We start from the raw sequence: 12,433 nt of genomic DNA, 5'->3' as shown, positions 1-12,433 counted from the left end.
CCGATCACACACCCATTTTTTTTTTTTTTTTACCTCAGCCGTACTTCTGTCAAGTCATCTTGTTGTGATGCTGTTGTGTTGATAAAATCTGACCACAAGCAGAAATACTACAGCTGCCAAAGTATTCAAACCCAACCCCTGTGGTAACTCCTGTTCTTGTTCAGGACTACAATGGGCCATGAGGACACTCACGCAGCCTCGGAAGGTGAAAAACGCATTGTGGGGGCTGGTAGATGTGTTCTTTGTTGCATACAGTATTTACAGTATAGCTTTGCTCCCCATAGGTCAGATACTCCCTAATCAGTGCACAGTCAACCATATATTGGTATGGTGCGTGTATTTTTGTATGTAATAAATGAGCCCCATCTTCTGGTCAGGCCGTGCAGTTGCATCCAATCTGAATTCACATCTCCACATTATGCCTTTGTACAATAGTTATGGCTCATATTTGTTTTTCTTCAGGGTAAAACAGCTAAAACACAAATAAAATTTAAATATCTGAGAATTTTTAAAGAAACAGCATTGGGATAAATGGCACACAGTCTGAAATGCATTTAAAAAGACAAAAGTCAATTCCGGTGTGGAAGGATTCTGTCAGATTTCATTAGCATAATTAAATAGACTAGCTTAGAACCATTTCTGCCACTTTTAGATGAACCTTTCGATAAAATGAAATGTTAAATTTATGAAAAATATCTGACAATAAAGTGTCCCAGTCTTTGTATCTCCAAATTTTCCCTTTAAGACAATGCAGTATAAACTGTTCTCGAAATGCACATGTTGCAAGTGAATCTTTTACTTCTGCTAATATGATCACCTGAACTCCTAGAACAAAGTCTCAGCCAGAACACAGTTGTGCTGTCAGTCTGAGAGCACCCTCCTGTGGTACACTGAAAAAAATTACTTTTGGGTGTACTAAGTTTTATTGTACAAAACCACATAATTCCTACTCTGTAAAATTAGGTCTCAATGTTTACTAACGTTTGTCATTTAAAATTGTGTGCTAATATGTAATTTAATTATGTAAAATAATGAACTGCATAACAACTGTAACAATTACTGTAAATATAGCATTAATCTGTTTGTTCCTTCTTGTAACCACAAGTACAATTTACTTCAAAAAATCAAGTATCAAGTTTGAACTGGCACATGCGCAGTGGGACCAATTCAACCCTGGATCCAAGCTAATAGACCGTTAAGGCTTTTGACCAGACAAAAGCGAATTCAGTCAAAGCGGTTGTGGCTGTGTCAAGGTGCAATTTACAAACCAAGGCAAGTAACTACTTTTAATTTATGTTTATCATATGACAGTAATGAGTTGTATATTATTGCAGACTTGAATTTGGTCAGCGGGATTGTACACAAGTGACGCTAGGCCTAACGCTAGCTATTGCAAAAGGTTATATGTAATATGTATGTGTTTTTCTTCTATTATTCTTCTTTTGTGGAGATCTGCGAACATACATGAACCACAAATATGCACTCTTTGACGAATTACACGGCTAGTGAAGTGCACGCCTTGAATATTGTGTGGTATTGTTTAAAATTATCCACATTGGCCTGTTTTGTGTGTTACGTGTTTGCTAGCGTTAGCTAAACTGCTAAAACTAACTCTTATGCCATATTCACAAGCCTCTCTAGCAAAGCACAAAACACTCAGGTGCTTTAACTTTGCAACGTTACTCTCTTTTGTGCTATTAGCAACAGGCCAGAACCGAATGCAAACAATTGAAAACAATTAACGCGAAGTCCAAATCCATACACTTTTAGCAAGTGTCACAACTGTTGCGGTAAATACTACAGTTCCCATCATGCTTTGCCGTGTCACGTGTCCTTAACCATAACAACGATGGCGGGTGTGTTGAGACTGCACGAGAATGACTTTATTTTGGTCTGTAACGAGCTTGCTCTCTTTTCTAAAACTTATCTCTGGGCGGTGAACAGAAGACTGCGCGCTTCCGTTAAGCTCTTCGTGCACCGGTTTGTTTGACTTTCTGCATTAACACAACGCTCGTTTTTTATGCCTTTCAATACGACTGTCTCACTTTCTCGTAACTATTCTAGACAAAAAAAAAGCTCTTCCGTAGTTGCAACTGATGCATATGACTATTGCTTAATAACAATAACACATTAATGCTACGTCTGTCTTATGTTTTTTGTAAACTCTAAATTTGGCTTTTTGAAGCAGTGAATCCTGTCTCTGTTCATCAGCACTAATAAATTCCAAAACCTTTATGTCGACTCATATTAATTATTGTTTATCAGTTATTTCGTACAATCACAATAATGTAATTTCAGTAATTTTGAAATGGTCTAAAACCTGTCTTTCAGGAAAGGGGAGAGCAGAAAAGTCGTGGGACTGACATCACTAAAATACTTCTGATACTTTGTCAGTCAAGCATTTAATTCTAAACATTATTTATTGTTTGCCAACTAAATACATTGCTAAATTTTGTTTTTTTTCTTTCTGTAATTTTTTTTGTACAGGGGAAGCCATACTTGAAGTCTGAATGAGATGTCACAAAAGAGAAACAGCAGGCAGTATAAACCCAGGTACATAATCATGAAGGTGCTGAAATAGGGCGGATCGATGTTTGCAAACAAAGCCGCACCATTTCTGCACATGCGCACTGCATGTGGTGGGCAAAAGTCTGTATTCGTCCCATTCACGCGCGCTTGTTTCCACCATAACATTGTATGAAAACGTCTAAGGAAGGGTCTAAACCACTTCATTGTATCAACAAAGTGTCACACGCTAAGGTGAGCATACGCTCGCTTACTCTCCAGTGCAGAGTTTCAATTTATATTACGATGCAAATACACACTTACTGGACACAAGCTGCTTGTGACAGGTTCGCGATAGTAACACAAAACCAAACTGTTGTTGTTTAATGAGAAATAAACTTGCGTTATCAAGAAATTAATAATTATGTTGTTTTTTGCCCACGACTTCCGGTGCCTGTGATCACGTGCCGATCCACCCTATAGATTGATTTTGGTAGTTCCACGATTAATAATAATATTTGAATAATTAACTGCATAGGTTATGGTGATCATTGGTATCATAGCATTTGAGGCTTGCGTAGGGGGCGTTTTGCCAATATGCGTAGACCTTGCTGTCGTCAGCGTGGACCTTGTTTTTATATACACACCTGGTACCTATACAGTTTGAACAGTTTGGTCACACAATCACAACAAAGATACTGTCATTAGTTATTTTGAAATTGTCTAAGGCTTGTGTCTTTCAGTAATGGGGAGAGCAAAAAAATCCTGACTGACTGAGACCACTAAAAGACTAAGTGCACTTTTTAAGTCAGGTAAGCATTAAACTGTATTAAACTGTAAACATTATTTTTTTGTTTACTTACTAAATTGATTGATTAATTCAATTTTTTTTCTTCTTTTTGTAATTTTGTCTTTAGGGGGAGCCATGCATTGATGTCTAGTGAGAACATAGATGTCACAAAGGAGAAACAGTAGGCTTTTAAGATGACATGGATATGCAAACTTTGCAATTTCAGAGTAGCAACACGTTTAGCACTCCTAAAACATTATTTCTCATAATGTGGAGATGCTCCTTCAAGCCGGAAATGACACTTACAAACGTGATGGAACCGTCCTGAACAATCCAGCAGTGACCTCTGACATTCTTGAGACAATTGCAGATTCCATTTTTTCCTATACTGCTTACCCCACAGGCCTCCAAATACTGGCCGTTGTTGAAGCCCTAGTTAAAAAATATCCATGCTTAAAGGAGCCTGCAACATCTTTTTCAGGGTTATATGGCTGGCAACAGTGTCTCAAATGTAAGAGTAATTATCGTTCTAAACTCAGAAAGCGTGACGTGCCTTGTCCTGAGCTAGAAATCAACTCCATAAAAAGAAAGAAACCTAGGGACAAAAATCCAGCTAAAAACTGTATGAAACCAAAAAGAGCGGAAGTGAACTACCTTCCTCCACACCCACAAGGAGAGACAACTGAAAGTTTAGAGAAGATACGGCTGGAGCTACTTGAAGATTTTAAAAAGAAAAACAATGACAGGGTGATATTTCCAAAAATGGCCCAAACATTCTCCTATCGAAGACTGGAGGTGGTGACTGGCAGTCCAGCTGCTGATGACTTCAAAGAAAGGTGGCCAGCACACTTTACGGAAGCTGGGGTAGGTTAATTACAATTGTTAAAATAATTTTAACATTTGTGTATAATATTTAATTTCTTCTGCTGTTTTTGTCTTGACAGATAAAAGAAGAGTTTCGGAGAATAACCACCATTCCCCTTGAGCAGACCTTCATGTTCAATCTGGACAGTTGCACTCCAAAACTGCTTTCTGTACTTGAGAAGAAGGATGGTGCTATCGGGGCAAAACTGAGACCTATTTTGGACAAGCAGAGACAGGTGTGTTTACCTGGTCACAACTGAACATGTTTTAAATTTACATTAAGTATTTTTTCTTCACTATTTAATAATCCCTGTCTATTTACAGGACCAACCAGTTGAGATGAAACGTGGAGAAGTGATTGGTGGATTAATGCTCTAACTTGGTGAAAATGAGGAAGAACTCTTTCTAGATTGCCAGGTAAAATACTTGAAATTTCTACGACTGTCTTTATGGTTATTAAAAAGACATTGTGTCACGGACAAATTTACTTACGTTTGTTATTTTTAATTTATTGTATTATAGGGAGAGCATATAATGTCTTAATTTGAGCTTGTAAACTGATGAGTAGAGGTGCTGGTCATAAAACATTGTGGAAAAAGTGCATTTTCTCTCAAAATGTGAATTCCAAACTTGAAACAATAGTAAATGTAAAAAAGACACACAGTAGTAAAACATCCCAAGCAATGTTTTGGTCATAAAACATTAAACGTGTTTTGGTCACAATAATAAATAATAGTTTAGGTACAAGCCTAGGTCTATTTTGAGTACTTTTTCAATAATGAGGGAAAAGTGAATATTGTGAGCTGTATGTGCTCAGGTGAACTCTAAATGAAGAAAACGTTTGATTTCTCCGGTGTTTGTCGTTCCTTTGTGGTTTGGACAAAGTCATTCCATTTGAACAAATGAAAGTGCTCAAATGGACTTTTACACAATTTCTCCTCTTCTGAGTTTCAGCTCTACAGCACCACCACAGGGCAGCAACATAAATACAGGAGAAACTCCAAAAAGTAGGATATTGTGTCCATTTGAGCACTTTCAACTGTTCAAACTGAATTACCTTGTCCTAACCACAAAGAAACAACAAACATTGGAGAAATCAAATGTTTTCTTTATTTAGAGTTGCCTTGGACACAAACAGCTCTCAATATTTACTTTTTTCTTATTATTGGAAAAATGCTCAGAATTGACCTTGGCTTGTACCTAAACTATTGTCGTCATTATGACAAATTCAGTTTTGGAATTCAAAATTTTTACAGAATATGCACTTTTTCACGATAGTCTAATTTTATGACCAGCACTTGGTATGTGTGAAAGTAATTCTTCCCCTCTATTGTTTTTTTTCTAGGCGGACAGCTTTGAGGACGTTTGGCAGCACAATATGAAGATTGCTGTTGTTGGTGCTTCCTACGCTGAAGATCCTGTAGATGTCTCTCTTATTCTTGACGGCAAGGAGGTTGTGACTGGATGTGGAAATACTGCAAAGGCATGTACACTGCTAATGGGTCTGATATATTTCCTCAGTCTTGCTTATCCTCCAACACTGCGTTACACTTTTGAAGTGTTCCAGAAGCTTTTCTTAGATTTAGACGCAATAAAGCTATCCCCCAAAGTACAAACTCTGAAAATGAAGTTGCTGTCCAAAACTTAAAAGATGACATTTTATTCAGCTTTGTTCAGCTTGGTATGCCATTGCCATTATAGCAGTTTATGCTATAAAGTTGTATTGTTATTGTGTAACTCTTGCACATGCTTCAAAGTCGTTAATTGTTCATGAATGTTAATACAGTTGCAAAACCTATGCAGCCATTTCTCACAGCTGTGCCTTCAGAAAGGACTTTAAGTTTATAATAGTATGACAACAAGAATTGCTGATTTGTTTTGGTTTTTTTTTCAAGTGTAAAACTTGGACAAAAAAGGCTGTCAATAAAACAAAGTTGTTAAATATTGTCATTTTTATATTATTGATTTTTCATATTTTCTGTATACACTTTAACAAAACTAGTAGTTATTACTCAAATGTAGTGCTTAAAAGTTATTTTTTAATAAGAATAAATATAGTGATACAACGAATAAAATATAAATAACATTTATTAAATTAATTCATTATTGTAAGTGATCAGCACACATAAAATTTACTCAGTATTTTTATGACACACACATAGTAATACAAAAAAAAATCACATAAACCTTACTTCATTATTTCAGATAACCAAATATATAAAAATCCATTATGTTAAGATTTACTGACAAATCGCTTTTAGATTTTACTTGATAAAGGCAAGAGAGTTTTACTTGATTTAGAGTAGTAAAATTTAATAAGAATCTGTTCGTGCAAAAACTTACAAGGATTTTTCTAAGTAAATGTTATTATTTTTTTCAGTGTATTGTCACACATTGCAAAAACAGATATTGTCTCTATTTTCATATGGCAGACATCACAGAAAATCTAAAACTTTTCTCATATTTAGTGTTGAAAGAGTGATGAAAACCTTTTGACATTACTGGACATGATTACTACGACTAACTGAAAAAGATGATAAATGAAAAAGAAACATGCAAATAAAAATGTTAACTGAATGTAAGGTTTAGCTGGTTTTCATATTGCTCGGCCTCATTGCATCAGTGGCTTTATAGACTGTAGGTTTTATATGAGGGGGTTAGAAGCAGAGTGGTCTAACTCACAAAAAAATCTGACTTTTATATCATTTCTGTAATATTTTATGGTCTAGATTTTAGTGGCAAAGTGGTCCAGCCCACAGCTCAAAGAAAGCATTACAGTGGCATTCGAATGCTTTGAACTTTGAACACATTTTCTTTAAAAACTAGATAAAGTGGGTTAGACCTCTCTGTTTCTAAACCCTTAATATAAAAAGCATTTTGATGACTGATCTGATTGTTGTGTGTTGGTTTTGGTGACTTGAAAAGTGCTACAATTATCCCCCCATCCCATCCCATTATCTATACACCACTTAATCCTCACTAGGGTCGCGGGGGGGGCTGGAGTCTATCCCAGCTGACTCGGGCGAAGGCAGGGGACACCCTGGACAGGTCACCAGTCTGTCGCAGGGCTACATATATAGACAAACAATCACTCTCACATTCACACCTACGGGCAATTTAGAGTAATCAATTAACCTCAGCATATTTTTGGACTGTGGGAGGAAGCCGGAGTACCCGGAGAAAACCCACGCATGCACAGGGAGAACATGCAAACTCCATGCAGAAAGATCCCGGGAAAGCCGGGACGCGAACCAGGGATCTTCTCGCTGCAAGGCGAAAGTGCTAACCACTATGCCACTGTGCAGCCCCTGCTACAATTATTATATGCCTAATTCCAAATAATCAAAACAACTTTAATGCCTGCTTGTTTTGTTTTACAAACTGTTTTGCGCATGACCATTCAAGAAAAATGATCGGAAAAAGACAAAAATTTATTTTTTAGTTTTTGCTCTTCCTTTTTAGCTCTCACTGAACATAAATATAGCACAGGTATGAGCCCTTAAACTGTGGCAATGCTTGGTGGAAACCAATGGGAAATGATCAAAGGGTACTGTAATTATTTCCCCTGATAAAAAATAATCGGTTGTACATCACTTTGCTGCAGAACACGTTTAAACAGATTTTGAGTTTTATGCTGTTATGGAGATCTTCAACAATTGGGGCATATGTTCTTAAACAGAGAAACTCTATTCCTAATTTTTTTTTTTAAATGGGACAGTGGATATGGATGTACACCGTGTAATATCATCTCTAAAATTACAAAATTAAAGAACTGATTCCAATACATGTAGAACAAAAGAAACACTGTTTTGTTTTGTTTTTTTTAAACAATTATCCATCCCTCTCTGCAGTAAAGATCAAAAACTGCTGCTGAATCAAAACTCTTAACACCTGAAATTGTTTATTTCCTTAACACAGTCAGTTTTGGCTCCCTACAATCACACAATGTCCTGCTGGAGAGCCGGAGTAACTCTAGATAAAGGTAATGATTTATAGGAAGCCATATCTGCAAAAACAGATGGTTTTCTGAGTGTAAAATATTATTAAAAGGTCATTTAAAAAGTCAAAAATGTCTTACTGGCACGTGTAGTTTGCGGTGGTTTTTAGATTCCTAGTGCAACGATTTGCCTTTTTCTTTGACTTCCAGACGATAAAAGGCCTCTGTCACATTCAGGGTTAATTGCAAGTGTTCAATGTTTTATTAAGTGAGAAAAACACCAGCAAATAAGATCCTTTACTGCACTTTATCAAAACGGTGTGCAGATAACGTCTCACACCTTCTGACTTTATCTGAATGTGATGATCATCCCATGACGTTAAAAGATTTGAGAAAATAGATTTTATTTATTTATTATTTTATTTATTATTTTATTGTATTATACCTCTGTATCGCCTGTACACGCAATGTGTGAATCAAGAACTAACACTGTGCGGTTCCCCAAAGGTGCAGCTTTGAGGTTCGTGTACGGATCTGGTAATTGGATTTTCCGTTCTGAAACGGGTATTCAAAAACAAAAAATGAGTGGTTATTTGATTTTCGTTTTAAAATACAAAAATTAAAATTGAAATACAATACGTTTTTCCTTTTCATGATCAATAAGGGATATACGATTTTTTTTAAATGCTTTGATTTTCGTTTTATATTTAGAATAACAAGAAAGTAAAATCAGTAAGAGACAGAAACGAAAAAAGGTCATTTTTTTCATTTTCTAAGACCGGAAGTGGTCATCAGCAAGTGTGGAGCCAAACAGAGTACGGTGCATAGACTGTATATACATTTTTTTTCGTTAGTTTTCATGGTCAAAATGAGAGATCAGGTGGCCGATCTTAAAATAAATCAATATTGATTTTTTTTATAGAGCGTTAAAGTTTTGCGAAGCCAGGGGGCGGGACTACTTGATTGACAGTCCGGTCTGGAATGATTGACAGGTCCTATGGAGGAGGCAGCAGAGACTCTGTTCTCCTCGTTTGGATTAATTCTGATATAATAACTGTTGGTTTATTTATCGGTGGAGCAGCAGAACATTTTCCAGGCAGTTTTCCTTCCCGTTGGCTTGTTTTAACCAGTTTTCTACCTTCGGCTGATTCTACCAGCAGACACTGAAAGGACTCTGATAGTTCGGTAAGTAAATGTTTATTTTCGTATCGGTGCCGCTTTTAATGCACTTTATATGCAGCTTTACTGTCAGATGTAATGTGTGCCATGCACTCCAGATGTTGGTGGAGTTTGTTTCAGTGTGTGTTGACCAGAGAAGAAAGTTAGCATAGTAAATATTAGCTTTAATGTTAGCGATGCTAACCGAGCTAGCTGCTCAGTCTTAGCCTGATTAAAGCTAATGTAGCATCAAGCTAATGTGTTGAGTTTCATGTAAACAGCTGAAGTGTGTTGTGTTCCTGTAATGTGGTTCATTAAGTTCATAAAACTGTGGCTGGTTGACATTAATGTAACGTTCAGGAAACTTAAATGTGATTAAAACAGTAACGTTAATGTTCTAGTTGTCAGTAATCAGCTTTAATTTGACACTAAAACAGACTGATAGTTTTAAATGACATCAGTTTCATTAATTTGTTGAAAATTGTCTCATTTGTTGTTGTGATGTTGCTGCTGATTCATTAAAAGCATATGATCCATGTTGAACATACGTTTAGTTCTAGTATCAGAAGTACAAGAAGGAAAATGGAAGTTTAGTTCTGCTACATCAAAGATTTCAGGATTAAAATAACTAAATGAGTCTTTATGCCTCAAACTTTATTTTTATAATAAAGAAATAATGAAATAATCACAGATAATAAAAATATAAATAGCAGAGAAAACCTGAGAGAATAATTTCCTGAAAAGTCTGTGAAGGAAAAGCAGCTTTTTATCCTGAAAGATCAGAATCAGCTCCAACATCTGCATCTGACAGCATCAAGTCAACCAGAAAGAAAAGAAAAAAGAAAATGACTTCTTTCTGATCACATCTGTTCCGCTGCTCACAGTCTGCTGCTGCTCACATTCTTCACATTTATAGTCCACTTTTAAAAGTTCAGCAGACAGGTGCTCTGCTTTGGAGTGTGACGATGTCGTCGGTGATATGGAGATTGGTTTCCATTTCACCCACAGCGTGCTTTAGGGCAGCCGGGTCAGACTTGATGTTTGAAATACTGACCGACAGCTCAGATTTAACTGTCTGCAGTTCCGTTTTGATGGGTATTAAACTTTCTTTCAAAGCCGACAGGAGCTGGGTCTTTAAAATAACAGCAGTCTCGTTACAGAGTGAAAGCAGCAGTTCCTCCTTAAGGTCAGAGATTGCAGCATCCGAGGGCCTCTTCAAAAGAAGATGTAGTTGATGAAGGCGTTCTGGAGCAGGACCAGAAAGACCACGACCAAGCAGCCTTGAGATCTTAGGCAGCATCTCCCTGAGGTGGGTGTCAACGGTGTTCACGGTCAGGTCTGTGGTAATCCCGTCAAAAAACAAAACAGAAAAATATCTAGATTATAAATCAACATGTAACCAAAGCACTCTGTGTATAACGCCATAGTATAGGATGTAGTTCAGAAAATGTCAAAGTATAGTATACTTTTCAAGAATAACATAGTGTGGCCTGTAGTTCATATTATAGCATGTCGGCAAAAAAACCCAACTGATTGTTATGTGGTTCAAAAAGTGCAAAATGATAGGATGTTGCCTAAAATTGTCATGTATGATATGTGGTTCAAAAAATGTCATAGTGCAGTATATTGTCAAAATAGTATGTTTTTCAAGAAAACATCAGAGTATATGTCGTCTAAAAAATGCCATAGAATAATATTTCATTGCACAAGTAAAAGTATGGTCATTTAAAAAACTGTTCAAATTCTTGTATGTTGCTAAAAAACAAAAAAAACTAAAACAAAAAAAAACCGTCAAAGTAATATTTCAATTTAAAAAGCATATAGTATAGAGTGTCGCCCAACAAACGTCATAGTAAAGCATGTCGCCCAAAAAACGTCATAGTATAGCATGTCGTCCAAAAAACGTCATAGTATAGCATGTCGCTCTAAAAACGTCATAGTATAGCATGTTGCCCAAAAAACGTCAACGTATAGCATTTCACTCTTGAAACGTCACAGTATAGCATGTCGCTCTAAAAATGTCATACTATAGCATGTCGCGCTTAAAAACGTCATAGTATAGCCTTTGGTCCAATAAACGTCATAGTATAGCATGTTATCCAAAGAACATCATAGCATAGCGTGTCGCTCTTAAAACGTCATTGTATAGCATTTCTCTCTTAAAACGTCATAGTATAGCATGTCGCCCAAAAAACGTCATAGTATAGCATGTCGCTCTAAAAACGTCATAGTATAGCATGTCGCTCTAAAAATGTCATAGTATAGCATGTCGCTCTAAAAACCTCATAGTATAGCATGTCGCTCTAAAAACGTCATAGTATAGCATGTCGCTCTAAAAACGTCATAGTATTGCCTTTGGTCCACAAAACGTTGTTTTGTCCGGGCTGTCTGAAGTAGGTGAGGAGCAACACAAAAACAGTCCAAACGCCGGTTTCCAGAGGGTTAGACGAGTATTTATTTGAAAGAGTAAGTTTACAACAACGCAACATGTGAGGGGGTTAAAAGCAAATGGGTGTTTGTAAAATAAAAGTAAATAAACAGAACTAAAAGTGAACTTCATGTTGACATTGATGTGCATTCCAACCAGGAACAAAGTAAAAGATAATCAATACAAAAAAAACCTCTTCCTGTTCACCTCTTCAAGCCTAAAAACACACCGCAGTAGCACCCTAAACTAAAACTACCAATGGGTTCCCTATTTTCCTTTCTGAACAATTCAAAGGTCCCTCTCTATCTCCCTACACATCCACCAACCACTGGAACACATCTCCAAAGTTCTGCCAGGCCAGTTCAGCTTCCCCTCAGAAGAAGTTCCGCCAGATGAAGGAGCCTTTTGAGAGGCAGCTGGCATCGTGATTGGACTGTATTTTGGTCTGTTCCAGTCCAGCTTCAGCTCCAGAGACATTTTTACAACATGTTGAAAAATCTCTTTTTTCGACATAGTATACTATGGCGTTTTTTTGCGCCAAAATTCATAATGATTTTTTTTTTCAAAGAAAACTTTTCTGGAGTTATTTTGCATTTCCTCCTTTAAATTATTTCATCATATGGCACGTTTTTACAAACATGTTGAAAAATCGCGTTTTTTTATCAACAGTATACTATGGCCTTTTTTTGCGCCAAAATTCATGATGATTTTTTTTTTAATAGAAAACCTTTCTGGGGTGTTTTTCACGGCC

At 36.6% G+C, this 12,433-nt stretch overlaps 1 long non-coding RNA gene across 2 annotated transcripts; it reads left to right on the top strand.

The window, feature by feature from the left end:
• Nucleotides 1–1,825: 1,825 nt before the first annotated feature.
• Nucleotides 1,826–6,101, top strand: LOC111576613 (uncharacterized). 2 transcript variants are annotated; one of them, XR_004848373.2, is made up of 8 exons: nt 1,826–1,980; nt 2,332–2,389; nt 2,488–2,553; nt 3,249–3,317; nt 3,423–4,159; nt 4,240–4,395; nt 4,484–4,576; nt 5,505–6,101. It is a non-coding gene; the product is annotated as an uncharacterized LOC111576613 (long non-coding RNA). The 2 variants fall into 2 exon arrangements; XR_002746843.3 differs by having other exon boundaries at nt 3,234–3,317.
• The last annotated feature ends 6,332 nt before the right edge of the window (nt 6,102–12,433 follow it).

Source organism: Amphiprion ocellaris, chromosome 4, assembly GCF_022539595.1.
Source record: "Amphiprion ocellaris isolate individual 3 ecotype Okinawa chromosome 4, ASM2253959v1, whole genome shotgun sequence".
Classification (NCBI taxonomy): Eukaryota; Metazoa; Chordata; class Actinopteri; family Pomacentridae; genus Amphiprion; species Amphiprion ocellaris.
Note: the sequence above shows the minus strand (reverse complement) of the source record. Positions and strands in the feature narration are given on the sequence as shown.